Source organism: Dipodomys merriami, unplaced genomic scaffold (genome assembly GCF_024711535.1).
Source record: "Dipodomys merriami isolate MVZ:Mamm:240054 unplaced genomic scaffold, mDipMer1.0.p SCAF_17, whole genome shotgun sequence".
Taxonomy (NCBI): domain Eukaryota; kingdom Metazoa; phylum Chordata; class Mammalia; order Rodentia; family Heteromyidae; genus Dipodomys; species Dipodomys merriami.
In genome coordinates this window covers 23,692,541-23,717,999 of record NW_027203048.1, presented here as the reverse complement: position 1 = coordinate 23,717,999, position 25,459 = coordinate 23,692,541, and positions in this window count along the sequence as shown.

Here is a 25,459-nt window from a genome sequence, read left to right as displayed (position 1 = left end):
GGCTCCTCCAGCAAAGCTTTGGTACAAAGGACATAATGGTGAGCTCATAGTTTTAGCTCTTATATCAAAGGCTCTTGTGTATGGAGTAAGAGAGCAGTCCAAGCTCATCTTTTTATACGTGAATATCAGTTGTCATAGTAACACTTCATGTGTTGCAAAGACAATGTTTTCTTTTCCATTGATTTATTTTGATACCCTTGTCACAACTCAAATGACCAAAAATGTATGGTTTATTTCTAGACTTTTTTTTTAGTTGTGGTAGAGTTTGTTTGGTATTCAAGGCCTCATGCTTTTAGGTACAATATCACTTAAACTATGCCCCTGGCTTTTTCACTTTAGTTATTTTTTTTTTCAGATAGGGTTTCACATTTTTGCCTGCCTCAGCCCACGATCCCCCTACTATTTAGCTGAGATTACAGACTTACAGGCTCATTTTGATTATACTGTTTATTAGTTGGAATGATGGGAGGGAGGTCTTTCTAACTCTTTTTCCTAGGCTAGCCTGGAACTACTACCCTCCTGATGTCTACTTATGAGTTTCTGGGATTACAGACCTATACCACCATGTCACATATCTACTTCTAGATTCTTAATTTTATTTCATCAATCTATATGCCTATTCAACATTTGATTACTGTAGCTTGGTAGTATGTAGTGTTTTTGCTTTCTTTTCTTTTCTTTTTTGTACTGGGGTTTAAAATCAAAGCCTCACACTTGTGTGGCAGCTTACTCTACACAGAACCACAGCTTCAGCCATTTTTACAGCGGTTATTTTTGAGGACAAAGTCTCACTTCCTAGCCAGATAGACCATAATTCTCCTATATTTTTGCCTCTAGGTGTAGCCGTGATAGCAGACACACACCGCCATGGCCTGGCTTCTTCTGTTGAGATAGAATCTTGCAAACTTTTCTGCCCGGGCTAGACTGGAACAGAGATCCTCCTGATCTCAGTCTCCTACATTTCTAAGATGACAGGCATGAGCCACAGACACTTGGCTATAGTGTTTTTAAAATTGTAAAATATAGGTTCTCTAAATTTGGTCTTCTTCAAATTGCTTTATTTTTTCTGTGTCCCTTGAACTTCCACATGAAGTTTAAATAATATCTATACAGAAGCTATCTCAGATTTTTGGTAGGACTTATACTGATTCTATAGATTACTTTGAAGAAACTGACATCTTATTAATGTTAAATCCTTCCATCCAAGAGAATGGGATGCCTCTCTACGTAAAGCTTCCTTAATTTCTTCCAGTGATGTTCTGTAATTTTCAGTATATACATAGTTTGAACTTATTTGAAATTAATTGTCAAGTATTTTATCTTTTGTAAATGCTATTGCAAATGGGATTTTTTGGGGGGGAGGGGTCAGTTATGGGACTTGAACTCTATGCCTGGGACTGTCCCTCAGCTCTTCAGGTCAAGGTGAGTGTTCTACCTCTTGAGCCACAGTGCCACTTCTGGTTTTCTGAGTGGTTTATTGGAGATAAGAGTATCACAGACTTTCCTGCCTCGGTTGGCCTTGAACCACGATCCTTAGATCTCAACTTCCTGAGTAGCTAGGATTACAGGTGTGAGCCACCAGCGCCCAGCAGGGATTTTTGTCCTAACTATCATTTCTGATTTTCCTTGCTAGCATTATAAAAGTACAATTGGTTTTCACATCTTGATCTTATACCCTGTAACCATACTAAACTCATTATTAGTTCTAATAAGTTTTTATGGATTCCTTAGGATTTACTGCATGCAAGATGATACCATGTGAAAAGAAAGCTAGTTTTACTTTTTCCATTCCAATCCAGCCTTCTCTTTTTGTCCTGCTGAGACTCTCCAGCAAATGTTGGAGTAGACAGCTTTGTCTTGTTCTCCAGTCTTTCACCATTAAGTTGGTACTAGGTATAGACTTTTTGTATGTGTCTATAGGAGTTTCCTCTTGCTGCTGTAACTACTTATTGCAAGTGATGGCTCCAAACAACACAAGTCTATTTCCCGGTTCTTGTAAGTTAGATAGGCTTCACTGGACTAACTCAGAGCTTAGGCAAGGGCGTGAAGAGACTAGGAGAGGTTCCATTTCCTTGCCTCTGTCAGATTAAGGAAGCTCCTTCCTATTCCTATATGAATGTGATAGAGTGTTGAATTCCTCTTGAGATGATCATGTCAACATGACTGTAAAGACCATGTAGAAAGAAAAGAGGCCGAAAGGGAGCTGAGGGTAAAGCCAGAGGTCCAGGATTCCACTGGCATGGTTAGTGTCGGGAAAAGCTCAGTGCACCTTTTCATTATGTGTTTGGACACATTTTGGTTGATACAGAAAGTACAAGAAAATGTCCTTAATGTCTGCGATGGTATAATCACACTTTCTGCTTTTTCTAGCTCCAAGAAGGACGTATCTCAACTTCAGAGCCAGCGCTCACCCTTTGTGAAGATGTGATGGAATCTCACCTACTTCACTCTGTGCATCTTGGTAAAATATCTAGGCTTGGCCTCACAGTAAAGGATAACAATGAAATTCACATATGGTAGGCTGGTTTTGTGATGAGTTTTTGATGTGTGAAGATTTTGGGTGATGGAGGAAGCAGAGATTCATGGCCTTAAGGAGAGACATTTGAGCCAGATGCTGGTGGCTCATGCTTGTAATCCTAGCTACTCAAGAAGTAGAGACTTTTGTCTCCAATCTACAAAAAGCCAGAGTGGAAGTGTGGTTCAAGTTGTAGAGCAAGTGTAAGGCCCTGAGTCCAAGCCCCAGTCTGTCTCTGTCTGTCTGTCTGTCTGTCTGTCTGTCTGTCTGTCTGTCTGTCTGTCTGTCTGTCTGTCTGTCGGTCTGTCTGTCTGTCTGTCTGTCTGTCTCTCTCTCTCTCTCTCTCTCTCTCTCTCTCTCACACACACACACACACACACACACACACACACACACACAAACATACACATGCATACATCCCGTCGGCATCTTCCACATTGAGAAGGAGCTAGTTCTCTGTGCCAAGCTTTCCTACCACATTCTTGGAGCCACTTCTCCTGTGACAGGACCAGGAGACCCAAGTGCCCTTTGGATGCTCACTTTTCTCTGGGATATTTATGTGGAAACTAAAGAAAATACTCCAGGGTCATTTTTTAATAAGTGCCAATCCCTCCTAGGCTATCTGCAGCCATAAACATTTACATCTAATACCCCAAAGAAAACACTGATGCAGTCTGATGTGGGGGCAACAGCACACAGATTAGTCTAAACAAAAATCTGAGGGTGACAGTTCACTTTTTTCAGCATGAGGCTGCATTCACTCATTCTTGACATAAAAGTGCAATTTGCATATTCTTTTCAAGTCTGTTTAGCTGCAAACACATATGTGTTTGGGTCACAGAAATTTAAAATTTGTAAATTATTCAGAAACTACTGCCAAATTGTAATCAAGTGGTAGGAAAAACATTTTATACTGAATAGTTGTAAGTACAGAGAGGGAGCTTACTTGGTCTTGGGAAGTATTTTTAAATATACTGATGCCTAATCATCTCAGAGAAAGCAGGAGGAGAAATGTTTACTCTCTTAGCAACAATTTAATATGGATGTTAGAGGTTTTATTTTCTGTTTATTGACCATTGCAGAATGGAATGATTTTAGTATTGTGACATTAAGTAAATAAGGTGCCTTCCAAGAGAAAACTAAACACTGTGATTAAGCTAACAGGAGTTTCTAATGCCATTCTAGAAACCATTATAAGCCCAGAGCCATAATTGCTAGGAAGCAATCCAGTGAATGCAACAAATGCATGTATACTATACTTTTCAGATTATAATATTTAGTTCATTTATTTAGTTGCATCTTACCTTTGCTATTCATCTATCCATTTTCTCTTTTGTTTTGTGTATCAAACAAGTTTTGTTCCATGATCCTAGCTTTTGCTGAGTAACTTGGGGTGTAAGGAAATTGTATATGGAAATAGAGCTGTCTCCAGAGAAATAAGTAACTATTCTATCTGGGGTTGGAGAGATGGGAGATACTGGCAGGAGTATTGAATGCAAAGAGAAAATAGAAGCATCTACTTCAGGATAGATGGACGGGTACCTAGTGGAGAGACCAGAGTTTGCAGATGATAAATATAGTCCATTGAAACTACACACTAATTATGATATATCTTCCATGGCCATAACCATAAGAGTTACACATGGATCGATACAAACAATCTCAAAAACAATAAGTCAAATGTTGTCCAACATCTAGTTCATTGTTTGTCTAGTAGCAATAATACTCTGAGAAGTGGGATCAGAATGGTGAATGATGCCATATTTGAAAACAGGCTACTACAAATGGGAACTTTCCTTCAATGGAACCAATCATAAATGGGAAACCAGACTGTGTGAACATCAAGGAAAACACAGCAAATAAAAGTTCATTACAGGGCTGGGAATGTGGCTTCGTGGTAGAATGCTTGCCTAGTATGCATGAAGCCCTGGGTTTGATTCCTCAGTACCACATACATAGAAAAAGTTGGAAGTGACGCTGTGGCTCAAGTGCTAACCTTGAGCACAGACAGGCTCAAAGACAGTGCCCAGGCCCTGAGTTCAAGCTTCAGTATTGGCAAAAAAAAAAAAAAAGTTCACTACAGTGAGTAAGTTATCAAATAAAATTGGTGGGTAAGCCAAGCCCTCTCATCTGTAAGTATACTCATTCCTTCCTTTCATTCATTCACTCATTCACCATATTGAACACCTAACTGGCAAAGTACAACTTAAAACTGGAACGTAGAAATCCTGCCTTTTTTATGTGCTTATGCAAGAAAAAAAATCAGGGTTAAAATTGCTTTCCAAAAGTCTTAAGACATTAAGAGGTGAAGTTTGATATAGGCAAAGTTATTTGGAGACCTCTGCCTGCAAACTCATGTGCATTTAATAGCAACTTAAAATTTTTCCTTCAGGCAAGGCTGTGGGATTTTCATTCTTCCTTTGTACTTGCTATAAAGGTGATTTACCATGCAGTTGCTGCTATGCATATTTATCATACGTGCATATTATGTGCATTTCTGCAGGTAAACACTTTCTATCAACGGGACATTCAGAAAGAAATCATATTGAGATCATTGCTTCAATTATGGTATCCAATATTCTTCCTAAAGAAGCCTTCCTTGTCTGGACACTCTTTGTAGCTTGTTTTACATATGACTTCAATTAGAACCATCAGTGCAGAGAGAATATTTGGAAGCCCTTTCAAAAGGAAAAATAAATAAAAGGCCATACAAAAGTGTGGAGGAAGATGTAAAAAGTCTTTATTTGCTGATACCATAGTCATGTATATGGGAATTCCAAAAGAATCTACAATAAACTATTAGAACTAATTTGTGAGTCAATACAAAATGAATCCATAAATTGTAGGGGGCTGGGGTAGGTTTATATTTTTGCCAGTACTAGAGCTTGAGCTCAGGGCCTCATGCTCTTGCTTGGCATTTTTTTTCTCAAGGCTGGCACTCTGCCACTTGAAGTACAAATCTACTTCTAGCTTTTTGCTGGTTAAGTGGAGATAAGGGTCAGAATTTGAACTGTGATCCTCAGGTCTCAACCTCCTGAGTGGCTAGGATTACAGGCATGAGCCACTGGCACCTGGCTCATAAAACTGTATTTCTATAAAATAGACACACACAAAAATAGAGAGTATAACATTTTAAGCTCTGTACCATTATAATAACATTAAAAATACTGAAGTGCACTGTGGCTCAAGTGGTAGAGAGCCCAGGCCCAGAGTTTAAGCCCCACAACTGACAAAAAAGAAAAAATAATTGGCAATAAAGTAACAAACACATGCACTAAAAATGCAATAGCCACATGAAAATCATTAAAAGAAGTTAAAAAAAATGAGACAGGCAAGCTTAAATGGCTTGGAGGACTCAGTATTAAGACACTAATTCTCCCTGTGAAGAAGGAAATAGTCAAAATCCTCAAAAGTTTGTGATTGCTGAAACTGACAAGCTAATTCTAAATGTTATAAGAAAGTACAAAGAACCAAGAGTTTTGGACAGCTACATTGGAGAATTTACACTAGTACTGAAGACTTTTATTTACCCAGAGAACGCATTAGGAGAATGAAAAGGCATTTCCCTGACAATATTGTTGTGTAAGTAGGAAAAAGAGACACATATCTAAAATCTAGGAACACTGGCATATCACTAATATCTATTTCATAGAGATATTATAATATTAAATTAGGAAATGTACATAACATGTTTAAAAGAGTGATTGGTACATGACAATAAATGCAGATGTTTACATGGTACTTATAGTCTAAATACTAAGATGTTCATTGTTCTAAGTGATCTAGTCTTAACACTCACTTGATTGTTCTAGATGCTCTTCTGAGACTAGTGCTATAAGCTGTTAGTGTTATAATCTGGTTTTAAAGCTATAAAAGCAGATGCCAAGTACTATTATTATAATGTTTGTCCCAGAGAGTTAATTAATCCTGCCCAGGTTATATCTTTACTCAGGCCCTGGTTCAGAACTCAAACAGTGGAACTTAACTCCTGAGTCTGCTCTATGCTATTATGAGACTGCAATATTGGAAGAGACGCACATGGGAATTGATTTAAAATAGAGTATTCTCCATCCATTTTCAATGCTAATGCAGAAGTAGATAACAATGAAACTAGCTACATGTTATTGGGTATTTAACTACACAATAGACACTATTGTACGCATTTTTATAGCTATTACCTTGATTGTTCTTCCTAAAAATTTAGGAACAAATTACTATTATTATTCGCTTCTAGATAAAGAAACAAGGCACAGAGGTTAGCTAGCTTGCCTCGGTCCCATAGCTGTCCTGGCAGAGACTGGGATCTTGGCACTCTGACCTTCACTCTTGCCATACTTCAGCCATTCACACACACATGGGCACTCCATTGTACCTTCTTCAGCCTCCCCTTCTTAAAATGATTCATTTGCCTCACCTCCCAGTTACTCCTACTCTGTAGTTATGCCCAGGCACTACAATTTCCATGTTTCTCTCATGTCCTACATTGGATGCATAATCAAGATTTGTCTACTTCCAGATTGTATATTAAATCTACCCACATTATTTCCTCTTCCCTGGCAGCACCTCCAGTTTGAGCCAAGTCATTTCTTGCTATGACAATCACAATCATTACCATAAGGATTTTAGTGCTCCTTGTCTGCTCACATCTGCTCTTTTTTATATTAATATATATTTATTTACATATACATTTAGATGTTTAAACATATATAATGCATATATGCTTGATATATATCCATATACGTGTGTTTTCCCTATGTTTTTATTTTTTTAATTTATTTTTGTCAGTTATAGGGCTTGAAGTCTGGGCCTGGGCGCTGTCCCTCAGCTCTTCAGCTAAAGGCTAGCGCTCTACTACTTGAGTCACGGTACCACTTCTGGCTTTTTCTGTTTATGTGGTGCTGAGGAATGGAACCTAGGGCCTCATGCAGGCAAGTGCTTGCCACTTGCCACCTTCCCAGCCCTATTATATTTTTTATTGTAAAGATACTGTACAGAGGGGTTACAGTTACATGAGTAAGGTAATGAGTATATTTCCTCTTGAGCATTGTTACCCCCTCCTTTGTTTTTCCCCAGCCATCCCTTCCCTCCCCACCTCCCCAACTCCTCTATCCCCTTCTTCAAGTTGTAAAGATTATTTTTAACATAGTGCCTTGTACATCTCATTATTACCATGGGTCAGCCAGCATCCTTGTTTCAGCATTTTGTTATTTCCCTTCCCCTCCCCAAATTATAAAAATGTATATACAAGATCTGCTCCTAAACAGCCACTAAGAAAACCCTTTTAGGATCTTTAAGAGGCTTTAAAAAATCATTTTTATTTAAAAAAAAAACTGGCTTAAAGTAACTGCAAGTTTCTGCATTACAATTCACATAACTTCTATACACCTTAACCTGCCCTACATGGACTAGCCACTGCCACCATCACCTCCACCCTCCCCCTCCCCCTACCCCAAGGCTTCTCTCTGTGCCTGCCGCATCTCAAACTCTCTTCCACCCCCTGGAACTCCACACACTCCACCAGGGTCGCTCCTTCCAGTACAAGTCATGGAGCTGATACTGAACTTTCAGGCTCAGCTAGAATGTCATCTTCACAGAGAAAACATCTGTGGCCACCCAGTATGAAGCAGGCATTCACAAGCCCCGTTCTGTTTCTCAGGCATCCACACATTCTCTTTCCTTCATAATGTCATTCTTCCAGCCAACCAATATTTGTGGATCACTTATGACATGTCAGACTGTCTTTAGAGAAGACAACAGTGAATGAAACAAGGCTGGCTAGAGATTGTAATTACTTATTTGTTTATGCCATGGAATAATTCATTTAGGTAATAAATGATTATTATTATGAAGAATGAATTATAAATTATGAATGAATAATTTTTGTTCTAGCTCTATAAATACAGAAACCCCAAGAAGGAAAACGTGATTTTTTTCCTTTCCTGGGTTCTTAAAGCATCTTAATTTATGTGGTCCAATGTATAAGACTCAGTGTCTTAAGACTCAGATACTGGTGGGTTTCTGAGCAAGGGGCTAACATCAGGTAAGGAGAAGAAAGAATGGAAGCTGGTATTTGCAAAGGAAACTGAGTAAACTCCCAAACATAGAATCCAGTGTGGATGGGGGTTTCTTCTGGAAGTACAAAGCAGGTAACTCCAACTCTAAAACAAGCCATGCTGGTGAAATTGATAAGAAATCTGGAGGTTGGTAAGAACAGTGGGGGTGGGGGAGGTGGAGGGAGGTGAGGGACACTGCCCAGCCTCTAGGGAGATGGAGGTGTGAGGACAACCACAAGACTGTAACAATGACTGACTATATGAAAACCGCCTCCAATTTTCTGACCACAAAACCTCCAGATTTTGGTACAATCCATGGGAAAGGAAATGACCTTGGTAACTACTGCAGACCTTTGCAAGGGCAGGAGTGGGGGGCTGGGGGGGATGGGGAAGGGGGGGACTTCACACTTAAGTGGCACAGAGTGATTCATGCCAGTTGTTCAATGTTAGCTTCTCCCTCTGGTCTAGAGGTCAGTTTGGTGTAATGGTGTATAATCAGTCCTTAAAAGCACTTCTCCTCTGGGAGTTCAGTAAATGTTAAATGTGGGCCTTTGGAAAATACACATAAACATATTAGCATGAGTTACACTGAGTAGGAATCAGAGGTGATTTAAAAATAAAAATCAATTCACCAAAGTACCAATGCCCATGCCTTTGCCCTTGAACTTCTATTTCTAGAAATTGATGAGATATGTATCTTCATAAAGATATATGTGAGAAATTTTGTATGTACAAGGTACATTTTGCAGCCCTTTTGTTATAGCAATGGATTGAAAACAATTCATATATGCATCATTAGAACACTTACTAAATAGTGAGAAATACTTTACAGCTGAAAGAAAACCCTTTATAGAATGAATATAAATTATTGCTAGGATATAGTAGAAAAGAACAAGGTATGTTGTATGCTATGTATAAAACAAAAACAGAAAAACAAAACAAAACAAAAAGCAAAATACAGCCTATGGCAGAGCTCAGGGGCGCATCATAGGCTTAGCAAGCACAAGGCCCTGGGTTCCAGCTCCTAGGACCAAAAGATGGGGATGGGGTGGGGGAGGGTTGAGGAAGGGAGAAAAGAAGGGAGGAAAGAAGGGAGGAAGGGATGAAGGAATGAAGGAAGGAAGGAAGGAAGGAAGGAAGAAAGAAAGGAAGGAAGGAAGGGAGGGAGGAAGAGAGGGAGGGAGGGAGGGAGGGAGGGAGGGAGGGAGGGAGGGAGGGAGGGAGGGAGGGAGGGAAGGCAGAAATGTAAGTATGTATGTTTATGAGTAACAAATCCCCGTCAGTCTCTCCCAGGGAGACCTGAATGGTTGTGGGATGAAGTAGAAGGGTGAACTTTTTCTGATTATGATTTTTCCCTTTTTGAACTTTTAATCATATTAATATATTTCCTATTTTTAACAGTTAAATGTATAAATAAAATCACTGCTTACCTTGGTTTCTCTCTTTTTTAAAAAAAAGTTTCCTATAAATGAAAGAGACTACTGATATTTTTTTATTTGTCTTAAAAAGGTAAAAGAGGCAATTGGTTGACTCAGCCTCACTGATGCCAAGTAAAGTCTAATTCAAAAGGGAAAAGGAAAACGCTCTATGATTTCACCTGGAAATGCATTTTGAGGTGCCCCTTTGAATTAAGGAAGTGAATCCAAATATGGCAGAGTCTTTTCATCAATGGAGCCAGTAATAAAACTCATATAAGAGACTATACAGTGTTTTTTTTAAGTGTCCCATGAAGTTCTCTAAATAAAAGTGGTTTAAAAATCTACTATTGCAGTCTTCTCTTTAGACATTATTGTCATCAACATCTGTTTTTTAAAAGAAAACAGCCTCCACACTGGGAATACTGCTGAGCTCTGTCAAAGCTACTTATAGGGATGAAAATCTCTAAGTCTGGGGCCGTGAACTGCTACCAGGTGCACAGCAGAGGCTGGCCCAAGCTAAGCAGCACAGTCCACACAAATAAAGTCACTGTTTGCAGTAGGTAGGGAACCAGGTGCTTGTAGGAGCTTGGTGCTTTCAAGATTCTTTACTAGGTAATAAACACACACCCCAGATTGATGATCCTAGCCCAAACATCCACAAAATGCAACTCTGTCATTCCCTCATACCACCTGCCCCATGGGCTCCAGTCTTCAGAGCCTTCCTAATTATCCCACCATTGTTGGACCCTATTACATGTTGCCTGAATTTGATAATCAGCTGATAATAATTCAATTAAGTTCCCACTACAGAATATGTGAGCTGGGAGCTTGGGAAGGGGGAAGAAAGGGGTCACTGAGGGATAACTTCATTTTCTTCACTTGGCACATAAAGAAACAGAGTCCAGTGGAGTATAAGTAGCTTGTCGAAGGTCAGCCATCAAGATAGTGGCAGAATCTGTTCTCTTGGCACAGTACCTCCCACCAGGCGGTGTGAGGCTTTCAAATCCTGGTGGCCATACCAACAAGCTGGAAGATGTCAACAATTCCTTAAGTTCTCTGAATTGCAGCTTCTTCCTCATCCAAAACATTAAAATAGAAAAGTTCAATGTCAATTTGAAGAGATGACCTGAAACATAGGTGTTTGGCAAATATGAATTTCTCATCCTGGTTCAACTTATTACAAAAATGGAGCCTGTTTATTCGCCAAATGGAGATGAACCCTAAGGTCCCATTTCAGCTCAACCTTCAACAGAAAGTGCTAGAAAGTGTTCCATGATGTTGATTAACTGACTGATTAACATCAATTACCCTAACTGGCTTCCAGGCTTTGCCTCTGCTTAGAAGCATAAGGCTGCTACCATCCTCAGATTTGCGTTTTCACCTGATAACCTGCTGTCCCTGCCCTGCATATTTTTGTCCCTTTTGATTGGGGGGGGGGGGTGGAGGAGAGAGCTGATTCAGCTCTTAGACTAGGAGTGATCAAGAGTTTCACTTGTCAGAGGAAAGCCATGGACAGGTGACTAGGAGCCTGTGCCATGTGGTGGAGGTCAAAGGGCATTTTCCGCTTAGGGTAGAGTCCCAAGACTTGAGAAGGCAGGTGGCAATTGGAAAAAGGATGGGAGAAATACCGTCTCCCTCTTCATAGCTCCCCTACCCGCTGCCTCTTCCTGTCAGTCTACACCGGGTGAACCAGGAAGTAGAAGGTCCCAAAATCTATCCATCTTTTCAGCACTCTGACCCCTTGTCGCTCCAGCCTGTGCCCATCCACCTGGTTATTGTCCCAAAGGCAACAGTGAGTTGAACATTCCTAGTTCTTTTCTACGCAAGGGAGGACAAACGAGAAAATAGGGAAGAAAAGTAAGACAGAAACAGATACACTACCTCCCAAGCTGCACTGAGGAATAAATGCAATTAAATAAGATGACATATGCAAAAATACCTGGCACGGTGTGTAGTGTGGGCTCAATAAAGGGTAACTGTTGTTGTTGTTATTATTATTATTATTATTGATAAAGTCCTGAATAGTGAGAATTTTTAATAGGGCTTTTTAAATATAACTGAATGGTAGAGTGCTTCTTTGAGGCCCTGAGTTTGATCACCAGTACTACAAATAAAATAAAACAGAAAGTAGAATAAAATAAGTAAAATAGAATAAACTTTTTTAAATGCACAAACCTTCCAGGAAGGCTGAATTTTAAAAAATAAATAGTGATTTTTAAAAAAATGTTGGCAAGGGTGTCAACTGCTGATACAGCCATTCTGGAAAAGTTTGCAATTTCTTATAAAACTAACCACACAATTACCACTTGCTCCAGCAATTATACCCCTAGCCATTTTTCCCAGAGAAATTAAAACATTTTATATTTACACAAAAGCATGTGCACTAAATGATGTTTTTCTTTAAGCATTTAACTGTCTTCTCCCCCTACCCAATGAAAATAGTGCTCTTTAAATTGTGAAAATGTGTGTATGTGTTTGTTTGAATATGCATGTGCGTATGAAATACTTATTTCTATAGTAACAATTCTAAGAGCATGTTTGCAGGTGCTTAAATACCAGATTATTTATTTCAGCACCATTTATTACAGCAAATGATATGACACAACTCAAATATCCATCAATATGGTAGTGGTAAGTAAATTATAGTATAGTCATTAGTTGGAATGCTATGCAATGTTAGAATAAAATCAGGAAGCTCTTTTTGAACTTACACAGAAAAATTCCAAAGACATATTCTTAAATTTAAAAAGAAAGCAAAATGAAAGAAAATGTGTATAGAATGAGACAATTTATATTTTTTAATTATTTGGATATTATTATGGGTTGCATGTACAATATCCCTTTTATGTTAAAGGATTAGTCTTCAGCTGGTGGCTCTATTGAGATGATTGGAGGACTCTAAGCTCATCAATGAATTAATCCATTATCAAATTCACAGCTGAATGGCTGTTAGGAGGTGGAGTCTAGTTAGAGTACGTGGGCACAAGCACTTGAGATGTATCTTGTCCCCTGACTCTTTTTTTTTTTTTTTTGGTCGGTTGTGGGGCCTGAACTCTGAGCCTGGGTGCTGCCCCTCAGCTCTTCAGCTCAAGGCTAGCGCTCTACCACTTGAGCCACAGCGCCACTTCTGGCTTTTTCTGCTTATGTGGTGTTGAGGAATCGAACCCAGGGCCTCATGCAGGCAAAGCAAGCGCTCTACCACTGAGCCACCTTCCCAGCCGCCCCCCCCTTGTTCTGTCACTTGTTTACTGGCTGCCATGAGGTAAGCAGTTTTGAAACACCATGCCTTTCTGCTGTGATGTTCTTCCTTGCCAAAGCAATGGAGCCAGGCTGATTGGACTGATGTCTCAAACCTTGAGCCCAAATGACTCTTTCCTTAAGTTGTTTTCCTGAATATTTTGTCACAGGGATGGTACACTAACACAGAAATGTTTTTATAGAAATCTCTTGTAATTAATATAAGACTCTCAGAACAGCTAACAACATTGTTGCAATTGAGGGGAGGAGAGAGGATCACAGGTTTGCTGCAGGGAGCCAGCTTCACTGTAAGTCTTTGTACACTTTTGAACCATTTGACTAAATTACCTCTTTCATGTATTAATTTAGTCTGGTAACTTACAGTTGGCAAGCCAGCTGTATCTGTCATTTATATTTAACAAAGTTTGCCTCAGTCCTTTGGCAGTGTGTTATGCCTTCATCCAGCACCTGCAATGCGTTCAGAGCTGGGGTGGAGTGGGGTGGAGAAGCTGAGTGAGTCAGGGTGCACAAATAGATGCTTACGATCAGGTAGGTTGAGGGAAGTCTGCAGGGGCAAGGGAATGATGGAATGGCTGGAGGAGTTATGGAGCGTGTTCTGGAGGAGTTGGCATTTCAGCTGAGAGCTAATCATCCAGAGATCCAAGACTCAAAATTGGAGGAGGAGGGTGGATGTAAAGAAGAAATCGAGTCATAGGATCAGGAGGTGCTTCGAGTATTTAAATTCCAACTTCCCAAGGAAGTTTCCAGTGGCTGCTTTACAATTCATGCCTTTAGATTTTTTTCCAACTGTAATCATTTTCCAATCAAGTAAGCAAGAAGCATATATCAAGAGGAGCTTTCTCATAGCCCAGGCCACATATACTAAAGAAAAACATGTGTGTATGTGTGTTTGTGTGTGTGTGTGTGTGTGTGTGTGTGTGTGTATACATGAGTGTGTGTGTGTGTGTGCATGTTTCACAGCCACTTGACACTTTCCACTCTCTACTCAGCACTTCTTTTCTTCCCCTGAATTTTTAATTGCCAGGTAGCTACAGAGCTGAAGGTTAGCTCCTTTACCACTGCCCTGTGGTTCTGTCTATCTGCTTTTTGTCACCGTCTTTCCTAAGCCTGAGGGACAGAGCCCAGACCCAGGATCTTTATCCACCTTCAGGCCTGGGTGAGAGCTGTGTTTGGAGGACCCAAGCCTCTGCTTTGGATCTTCAAAACTGCTGGGAGATGTTTCCTTGTCACCCTCAATGCTTCCTGGTCAGGTCATATCAGCATGGTTGGTTTTGGGTGAGGGCTTCTAGCAAGTAACAGACAGCAGTCCTCATGGCATCTTCCCACAGTGGGAGAGAACTAGAGAGCTCTCTGGAATCTCTTTCAGAAGGGCACTAACCTCATTTAGGAGGGCTCCCCTTCCATGGAGCCCTTCCATTGCCTAACGGCTCTACTTTCACACTGGGGACTAGAATTTCACCATGAATTTGGGAGAAACACCAATTTCAGTGCACTGCATTTCTATCTTCCAAAACAAAAGATTGGAGAGATTTTTATAAAGAAGCAAAGGGAACTCTCAGTGAAAGACAGATCTCGACCAACCTGACAAGGGTTCTTGATTCTGTTATAACCTCAGCCAGTATGCACTTACCGTGTGCCAAGCACCATAGCAGGAACAGTCCTGGAAGCACGTGGCTGTTTCCACTTTACAGACAAGAAAGCTAGGGCCCAGAAAGGTTATGTAACTTGTCCAAGGTCATTCCACTGGTTAGGAAGCAAATTCTGAGTCTTAAACCCAGTTATGAGCCGTTTTTAACTCCGTTTTTCAGCCGAGTTTAAAGCCTGAGCTCTAGACTCCCAAAATAGAGTGCTTCTAATTTTAAGCTATTGCTATCAGTCTGATCCTTCTGTGTATCAGTGTCAGATTGAATTGCATTCTCCCTCTGTCTAAATATGCACGGATTCAGTTGCCTCTCTTAGGGTCCCCTGCGAGTCTCACTTTCGTCACCTTAGATGCTGTCTCCATACCTATCCATCCTATCCCAGGCTGAGTCTAAGCCTGGGCATCCAGGGGAAAAACCTTCTAGAAGGAGGCAATGGGACTCTCCTGAACTCTTGAAAACAAAATCAATTAAAATATTTTTTTTTAAGTACAGCCATGACAGGCCACATTTGAGTGAAAAATGGGAGTAAGGGGAGATAAAGAGGAACAGGGAGAGAAACTCTTTACTGACCGATATAGACTCAAATCCTTGTCCAAGTCACAAGTGGGGAAGCACAGGGGAGGTGGGGAGTTGTCTGTAACTTCCATTGAGGCAGGAGCTCTGGGAGAGAGAATGGAGTAGGAGCATGCTTGAGACAGGACTCACTCAGGCTCATCATTGTCCTTGAGAGACAGTCACCCCGTGATGACATTCTCAGCCCTTCCATTCAGCTCCCCAATATACCTGTTCCTAGGCATCCAAACACCTTCTCTCCTTGCCAGGGCCCCACACCCACGTTTGCCACCTACATCTTCCAGGAACAAAATAGGCACACATGACACCCTGTCTGCGGAGGAGTCAGATAAGGCCACGAGAATGCTCCCCCGCAGAGACTTGTGAGAGGTCTGACAGGATGGGTGAATGGCTGGCTGAAACCAGTCCTCACTCAGCATCTCAGTTCCAGGCCAAGGGTGGAGGGAGGATCCTGCTTGACAGGCGTGGCCGAGATAGCTGCCATCTGCACAGGCCTGCCACTGAGGAGCTAGGCTTCCATGCACCTTTCAGACCACACTCAGCCCTAGCTGGGACCCCACAGGACTGCAACTGGGAATGTCTGAATCTTAGAAACTTCTGCAGATAACCTAGGCCAGACTAGTTCCAGCTTGGCTGCAAGAGGGGCTGGGAGCTGAGCAAGTTACTGGTTGCTCTCCTAGAGCATCTCTAGCCATGAAACCCTGAAGTCCTAGCTCACCATCTAGGGACAGCCAGAAATGACTATTAGGAGTCAAAACAGATATGGTGACCGGATGAACCTCCAAGCTAGGAGGAAGATGTGAAAAAGAAAAAGAAAAAGAAAAAGAAATTCAGCTTTACAACTATGAGCTAAGCAGATATGATGTGCCAAGCTCTGATGGAGAATCAAGTTTCTCATTGCGCAAAGCAGCACCTGGAACACACACTGTATTATGGAAGGTACAATACAAGAAAGGCAAGGCCCTGAGAAAGAGGCCTCGTGCCTGAGCTACTAGGAATCACATTGCTAATACAGCATCTGAGCTGGGTCTTAGGGAACAGAGAATTCTCTCAACAAATGGAGGAAGGGAGGGAATTATAGAGAGCAGCACCAGGAAGAGCAATGACACAGGACAGGAAAACTGTGGAGGCAGGTCAGGAAAAGAATGGCCAATCAGAAAAGATGAGCAGGAGACATAGCTGGGATGGGAGGTGGGCAAAAACTCAGAGGGCATTGTATGTCATATTTAAGTGTGGATTTTCTTTGATGCAAAATGCAGGCTATCAACTGTTCATATGAAGCCAGGCACTGGTTGCTCATGCCTGTAATCCTAGCTACTCAGGAAGCTGAGATCTGAGGATCATTGTTAAAGCCAGCCTGGGAAGAGTCCCTGAGACTCTTTTCTCCAATTAATCAGCAAAAGCCAGAAGTGGAGAGGCTCAAGTGGTAGAATGCTAGTCTTGAGTGGAAAAGGCTAAGGGTCATTGTGTAGGTCCTGAGTTCAAGCCCTAATACCAGAAAAGGAAAAGTTTATATGCAGAAGTACAGTATGTTGAAGGAGGTGGCCAGTGACAAATGGAGATCAATGATCAAATACCACTATATCTAGATAGGTAGTAGGAAAATACGATACAGGAAGGAACCTCATATCCCTCCTTCAGTAGTGTCAGAGTCTTAAACCTCAGATTTCAAAATGACCAAGTATGTCCTTAGGTGGTTCCTGTGTGACACCTCCAAAGGTTCAGGATTTCGTGCAACTGGGTAGACCTTGAATGTTCTGGCAAGAAAGCCTAGAAGGACTTCAGCCTGAAGAGGACCCAACTTCCCTGCCAGGTGGATGACAGCAGGTGACCCTAGCAAGAATCCTTCATCCCCGCTGCTTCCCTATCAGCAGTGTCAGTCCCCCACCCAGCCAGCTTCTGTTCTGACAGCAAAATTTTGCTATATGGGGGCCTAAATTTAACCTATTGTAAATGAAGAGGGAAAAGAAATAAAATCGTGGAAGATCACAGAATAAACAGGTAAAACAAGGCATTCGATGGCTTTCATAATGATCATCATGAGGCAAAAATTTCATTCAAAAGAAGGACTCCACGATTTCACAGTATTTATTTGGGGAAAACGACTATGGATTAAAACGTTGTCTCTCTCTTATTCCCTTTCACCCCTGCCCTCCCAGTCAGTCATTTGCTTGACTATGTTTAAGAGTCGTTGGATCCCTTGGAGGAATAAAATAATTCTGCCTCAGATTGAAAGCCATTTATTTCCCTTCTCTCCCCTCTCTCGGATGTCTGAGGCCCCACCGCAGCAGACCTGAAATGGGCGGGGGGGATACTTGAGGCATGTGGGCATCTTCTCCTCACCACCAGTGGCCAGGGTCCCCCATACTCCCCCTTTCCATTCCCTTCCCCCGTGAATGACAGATTCCTCTGTCCGGGTCAGGTTTCCAATCACCATAGAAACAAACTGGAGGCAGTTTCATTAATCATTTAGAGCCCGAGAAGTCTAGGTCAGTCTGATTGCAGCATATAGGGTATCATCTCCGGGCCACATGGGACTCAGTCGATTTGAATTAAAAAAGATTAAGCTGCCCTGGGCTGCCTGGCCCCATCAGTTTAAGTTCTCATGTAACAGTGGTCTCTGGAGCCATATGGATTAGTGAGTGAAGCTATGCATTTATGTGGCAGGATTCGGTGAAACATTAGATGGCTGCAGGTGTCTGAGGGGAAGAGGACAGGGATCGCATGCAGTTTTTTTTAATACTTGTTGCTGTTCTTTTGAAACTGGAAACAATAACTCAGTTTTATTTCTCCAGTGACAGTTACCGCTCTTGCTGACCATGAAATGGTACATTTGTTACCCCAGGTTTATGGTTCACAACAAAATAGGTCTGCGTGGAGCCCAGAAATGGCCATGGCCCATATCTGCTCCAGGGTGATGGGTGAGAATGCTGACAATCTTTTTTTTTCCTTTTTCCTTTCCTATGGAGTGGTAAGAAATGTCTCAAATAAATATTGATGACATTTTAGTTTTGCTTGAATCAAGATTTATGAGCCCCAGGAAATTGACTTAGAGGCAGCTACAAATCAATGTGGTTCTAAAGGAGTTGGATGGGGATCCCTTAAAATGAGCCCTTCCAGTCCCTCCAGAGTACCAACCTTATTTATGGGCCTCTCTGGACTTCAAAGAAGTTCTGTAACTTAGGCCAGACTGTTTTATTGCTTCGCAGAGCTAAGATGTTTCAGGGGAAGATGCAGGTTACAGAGTGTGAGGGAGCTTCTCACGGGTGGTGGGCAAGAACTTTCTGCATATTGAAACATTGATCTAAAGCTTATTACACACTGGCTTCCTACAAAATTATTTCTAAATCTCAGCCTGCCAGGCACTGTCTGAAGCCCCAGGTGTTGAGCCTCAAGGAGAAAGAACTTTTGTAACTCTTTTCTCTGACCCCTCTTCTTCCTGGGGCAACTTGCCTTAGACAATCAAGGAGGCGGCCAGACTGGTGGAAATCAGTTCCAGTGTGCCATGGTATCTCCAATGGAATGCTGGTCCCAACCCAGTGTTTTGTTTCCTTCCTTGCTGAGTACATGGCAGAGAAGGCCAAAAAGTAGGAAATAATGTAGAGTCTGTACCAGTCCCTCTGAATGCCCCTTGTTGCTCAGGGGCAGTTCACAGAGGTAAACAGGCTGGGACATAAGAAACCCACTGTCTCATGGCAACTGTGCAGCCTAGCAAATCATGTTGTTTCTGAATCTCTATGTTCTCATATCTAAGAAACTGAGCCAGCTTTCTCCAGTTGTAAGGTTCTATAGTCCTTCCCAACTTCCAATCACTTGACGGCATCTCCAAAAGGAGAAACTGCAGCCTTGCCTCTGGGATCCTGAGGTAGATGGGATGGGAGAGGCACACAGTGCTTCTGATACAGCCCTTCTTCCTTTCCTCTGAACCCCATAGCACTTGGAACAAGAACTTCAGAACAGTTCCTGATGTCAAGTCACCAACATGGCCCATGGTAGGTAGCCTTGGCTCTCCAGTGGCCTGTGCCACTCCAGCTGGTGAAGGGCTGAGTTCCTAGAAGACCAGAGTATTAGGAACTGCCAGAGTTTATTCTAAGAGAACAGGCATGGAGAAAAAGTTCCCAGGGGAAAGCACCGAGACCCCCAAAAATAACATAGCCAGATTTACAGTATAGATGAGGTGTGACTTTGATCAGCTGTGACTTTAAACAAGCCATTTCTCCACTGCAAACCTTGGCACAGCAGAAAAAGTGGGGTATCCTGGGTATCAGCTAGGCCTGTCCTGCCAGTCATGACTTCATGAGAGCTTGGTCAAGCAATTTATGTTAGGGGACCTCTGGTCTCTGGAAGAAGACTGCAGAAAGCCCTCATCAGTAGCCTCCAACAGAGATCACCTCAGCCAAAGACAATGATCTGCCCCAGGTCAAGCTCTCTCTCAGGGCAGCTTGCAAACTGCAGAGAAGTCCCCCTAAGTGCCAACTTGGAATGATTCTGCCAGGCTGTCCTGGCCCTAAAGTTCTCTGGGAAGTCAGCAGAGACCTTTATTGGCGCTGCATCCCAGTTTAACTTGCCCTCTGTCCAATCATCATCCATCCCTTCATTTCATCAGGCATGAACCCCCTCCAAAGCACTCCCTAACACACATCCTGACCACTCATTGGGAATCTCAGAGCTTCCTTCCCAAGGAACCTCAACTATGACATTTCATGGATCTGAGCCACATCTCATCTGTAACCCTGACACTTGGAGAGTACCTAGCCCCTGGGGCTGTGATGCAGGTTAGATGAGATAACCCTTGCAAAGCACTTAAGTTACTTGCTGGCATAAAGAAAGGGCGGATGGACTAGCTATATGGCTGCCTAATGCACACTACTCTGTTTGCAGATAAACTTGACATGATCTGAAGAATGACTGTGGATCTAAAGGAGGAAATTGAGGAAATGATAGGGATGCTAGGTCCCCAATATTCTTTTCTCCTTCAGTGATAATAGGACCTTGTCACTCAGGATGAAAAAACACATTTACCAGTTTCTGCAGAAGATAGCTGTATACATGAGATTGGATTCTGGACAATGAGATAGCTTTTTAAAAAAACTGGTGTAGCCAGGTGCCAGTGGCTCACGCCTGCAATCCTAGCTACTCAGGAGGCTGAGATCTGAGGATTGCAGTTCAAAGCCAGCCTGGGCAGGAAAGTCCGTGAAACTCTTATTTCTAATAAACCACCAGAAAACTGGAAGTGGAGCTGTGGCTCAAGTGGTAGAGTGATCACCTTGAGCTGAAGAGCTGAGGAATAGCGCCCAGACCCAGAGTTCAAGCCTCATGATCAACAACAAGAACAAAAAAACAAAACACACAAAAAAACCCTGATGTATGTAACTCCTAGAAAGTGTCTTTAAAGATAGGATGCCTAGTCATTCTCCCCACCTCTTCCTTCTTCCGGTCTAAAATGTGGCTGAGCTTCAGTAGGTATTATGGGCCATAAAATAACCTTGGAGTCATCAACCTGGCACAACACTACAACAGGTCACCGTAACCAACCCTGAAGCATCTCCAGACTATTATACGAGAAGCATGTCATTTCCATTTTGGATCATGTTTTCTTAATCCAAGCTTCATCTCAACTGACACACAGACTTTTGAGTGGGTTTAGAGATCCTAAGCAAATAATCAAAGGCCCAAATGAATGTGAAGCATTCACAAAAACAAAAAAAATGGTTAGTTAATAATAATGATGAAGGCTAGAGGTGTGGCTTGAGTGATTAAAAGTGTCAGCCATGAACAAGAAAACTCAATGAGAGCCAGAGATCCTGAGATCAAGCTTCAGTACAATTACAAAAACATAAATAATTTTAAAATAATGATAATGCTCAAGACCATACTTTATGTGCATATCATACTTGGTACTTTCAAATTCTTTTCCATCTTATCTTTACAATCCAATAAGAGAAGAAAGCCAAGTAATGTGGTACATATCTGTAAGGCAGCAGTCATAGGATTGTGGGTTTAAGACCAGCCTGGGCTATGTAAGACTCTGTCTCAAAAGAACAACACACACACACACACACACACACACACACACACACACACACACACACATACACACACACACATACACACACACACACACACACTGTGACATTTACCACCTCCATTTTGCAAATGATAGGCTAGAGTATCAGACAAATGAAATGACTTACCCCAGTTTATGCAAATAGGAAATTGCAGAGTCAAAGCCAGAACCCAAAACATCTGAAACAAGAGGCTGGGTTTCCACTATTATACAGTTGTATGTCTTCAGTAATTCACACACAAAAAAATTAGCTAACAATACTTTTGCCCAAAACAGACATACAGTGGTCCCCTGCAGTTATAACCACAATGTAACAGACCTTATGCCTTTCATGTACTGTGTTTTCATATACTGCTCTCCCTCCCATCAAATTAGCTATTTTCCCTTCATTCCTTGTTTCCCTTCCTGTCATGCTTCTGCCTCTACACTCTTTCCTGGTGGCCTCAAGCAAGCAAAGAGCTGTTTCTTCACTCATTGTCCTCTATCGCCTCATGAGGCAACTCTTAGAAGGACTCGAATCTCTCGGTCAAGCTCAGGTTGACCCCAGAAGGAGCAACGGGTAGGTTCTGTGGTATTATGCCAGGGAAAGGAAACTGTCTTACGACAGTGACGTATAGAAAGCTGTTTTCTATGGATGCTGAAACAAATCACCATAAACTGGCTGACTTACAACAATAGAAGCTTATTTTCTCACCGGTGTGAAGGCTGAGAGCTCAAAATCAATGTGTTTGCAGTAGTCATTCTACCTGGTTGCTCTAAGGAAGATTCTGTGCTATGATTTGCCCCCAATATTAGAGGCTGCCAGCCATTTCCAGCATCCTTTGGCTTATAAGAGCTATCACTCTAATAAGTTTGTATTTTCACAAGAGCTTTTTCTCTGACTCAACCTCTCTGCCCAAATTCTTTCTTCTTCCAAGGACACCAGTGATTAAGGCCTACTCTAATATAGATGACCTCATCTTAACTTGATGACATCTTCAAGACCCCTTTCTCAAATAAGATCACTTCTTAAGTACCAGGGTTAGGGATTCAACATTTTTTTTTTGAGGGACACAATTCAGCCTATAACAAACATCAATCAGAAAAGCTGGTTTCTAACCCCATTTGCCTCCATTTAAATATTGTGCAACTGAAACCATTTCTCTGAGCTTCAGATTCTTTCTCCATGTGAAAAAGCATCATACCACATAGGAGACCTGCATAGACTTAAATGAGAAAAACAATTGCAAAACATCCAGCTCTTCTTTTATATGCAATGGGTATCTAGAAAAAGCTGGGAGGGGAGCAGGGCTAAAAATGCTTTGTGTGGTCAAGAAGATGCCAGGGGGGAAGCTGTCACCCTAGCCAACAAGATTAGTCATGGCTAAAGATTAGAATCAGCCCAATACAGTGATACAAGAAGGAGCACTCAAAAGAGGGGCTTCAGGTTGCCCAGAGAAAAATGTAGAATCTAGAACTAGCTGTTTCCCTGCAACAAACACCATGTGGTAAACATAGAGGATGGGCAATCTACAGCCAGCTGATATTCGACAAAGGAGCCAAAGACATACAATGGAAGAAACACAGCCTCTTCAACCGCTGGTGCTGGGAAAACTGGGCAGCCACATGCAGAAAACTAAAAGTGGACCCCAGCCTATCACCATGCATCAACATCAACTCAAAATGGATTAAAGACCTTAACATTAAACCTGAATCTCTGAAACTACTGCAGGACAGAGTAGGAGAGACACTTGAACTAATAGGCACAGGAAGGAACTTCCTGAACAGAGTCCCAGGGTCACAACAAGTTGGAGAGAGACCCGACAAATGGGACTACCTTAAAATAAAAAGCTTCTGCACAGCTAAATCTATCGCAACTAAGCTAGAAAGACAACCAACTAATTGGGAAAAAATATTTACCAGCAATATATCAGACAAGGGGTTAACATCCTGTATATACAGGGAACTCAAGAAACTAAACCCTCCCAAACCTAACAAACCAATTACTAAATGGGCAAGGGAACTAAAGAGGGACTTCTCAAATGAAGAAATAAAAATGGCAAAGAAACACATGAGGAAATGTTCATCATCCCTGGTGGTGAAGGAAATGCAAATAAAGACAACCCTGAGATACCACCTTACCCCAGTCAGAATGTCCCACATCCACAAATCAGCCAACGACAAATGCTGGAGGGGATGTGGAGAAAGAGGAACCCTATTACACTGCTGGTGGGAATGTACACTTATACAACCACTTTGGAAAGCAGTCTGGAGGGTCCTTAGAAAGCTAAAGATTGACCTCCCTTACGACCCAGTCATACCACTTCTAGGCATCTACCCTGAACAACAGGAACCAATATACAAGGACACGTGCACCTCCATGTTTATTGCAGCACTGTTCACAATAGCTAGGATTTGGAAACAACCCAGATGCCCCACCACAGATGAATGGATACAAAAATTGTGGTATCTATACACAATAGAATATTATGCAGCCATTAGAAATGACAAAATAATGGCATTTGCAGGGAAATGGATGGAGCTAGAAGGAATCATGTTGAGCGAGGTAAGCCAAGAACGAAGAGACAAATGGTACATGGTCTCCCTAATAAGTGGATGCTAAATCCAAAATGTTAGGTGATACGACAAAACTAACAGGACTTAAGAAACAAAGAATTCCCACTCATCTGCTTGAACCACTACTAAATATCCCCATGCTGCTGATCACATATATGGTATATAACATGTAAACACCATTATATGTTACAGACTGTGATAGACAATTTGCTCCAGGAAAGTTAGAATGAACTTGTAACTTTAAATGAGCATCATTACTCCACAATACTGTGAAATTCTGGAAATTATGTAATCACTTAATCACAATCAAAAAAAAAAAAAAAAAAGAGGATGGGCAATGACAAAGTCCATGCCCAAAGTCCATAGAATCTACACAAGAAATTTACTAACTCCTCTGTCTCTCATTCTTATTCTCTTCCTTTCTGTCTCTCTTTCTTTTTCTCTTTCTTTTTCTTTCTTTCTTTCTTTCTTTCTTTCTTTCTTTCTTTCTGTCTTTCTTTCTGTCTTTCTTTCTTTCTGTCTGTCTTTCTTTCTTTCTGTCTTTCTTTCTTTCTGTCTTGTCTCTCTCTTTCTCTCTTTCTCTCTTTCTTTCTTTCTTTCTTTCTTTCTTTCTTTCTTTCTTTCTTTCTTTCTTTCTTTCTTTCTGTTTCTGTCTCTCTCTTGCTCTCTCTCTTGCTCTCTCTCTCTCAGTGGCACTCTGAGTAAAGGGACAATGCTAACTTGAATTTCTCACTTCACTGTCTTTTTTCAAAGGCCGGGGACCTGCCAGTGAACTCTCTGAAGATCTGAGTCAGGTCTCACCTTCCTACTCTTCTCCTCCTTCCCCACTCAGCTCCAGCCTCCAACCTCCATGTTGGCCAGATTTACACAGCATCTCAGGAGGCTCTAGAAAGAGCATACTCGGTTTCCCTATCCAAATTTGTTCTCTGAAGGAAGGCACTGTCACTGGGTTGGCATGTCCTTTGTAGGAACTGTTGAAAAGCTTGACTTGGGCTCTAGAGTCTTCAGCAATGAAGTGTGTGTGTGTGTGTGTGTGTGTGTGTGTGTGTGTGTGTGTGTGTGTGTGTGTGTGTGTGTGTGTGTACAAGATGAGGAAGACTAGGAAGAGCATCCTTCATGCAATCTGGAAGTTACAGTTACCTAGAGGATAGGGCAGTCTTCCTCCTCTGGGGAGGAGTCAAAATGGCAGTTCCCAAACCCCTGTGTTCTCTGACAACACCTGGCCAAGAAAAACTGACCTTTCATTCCCAGACTGGCATTTCTTTAGCACTGGGAAGCCTTGGAGGACATTCTGCTGTGAAATGGTCCCAGTTCATCTTAGGACCATTCATCTAGGATGCAGGCTCCTCCCTGCTCAGTGCCCTCCAGAAATCCTA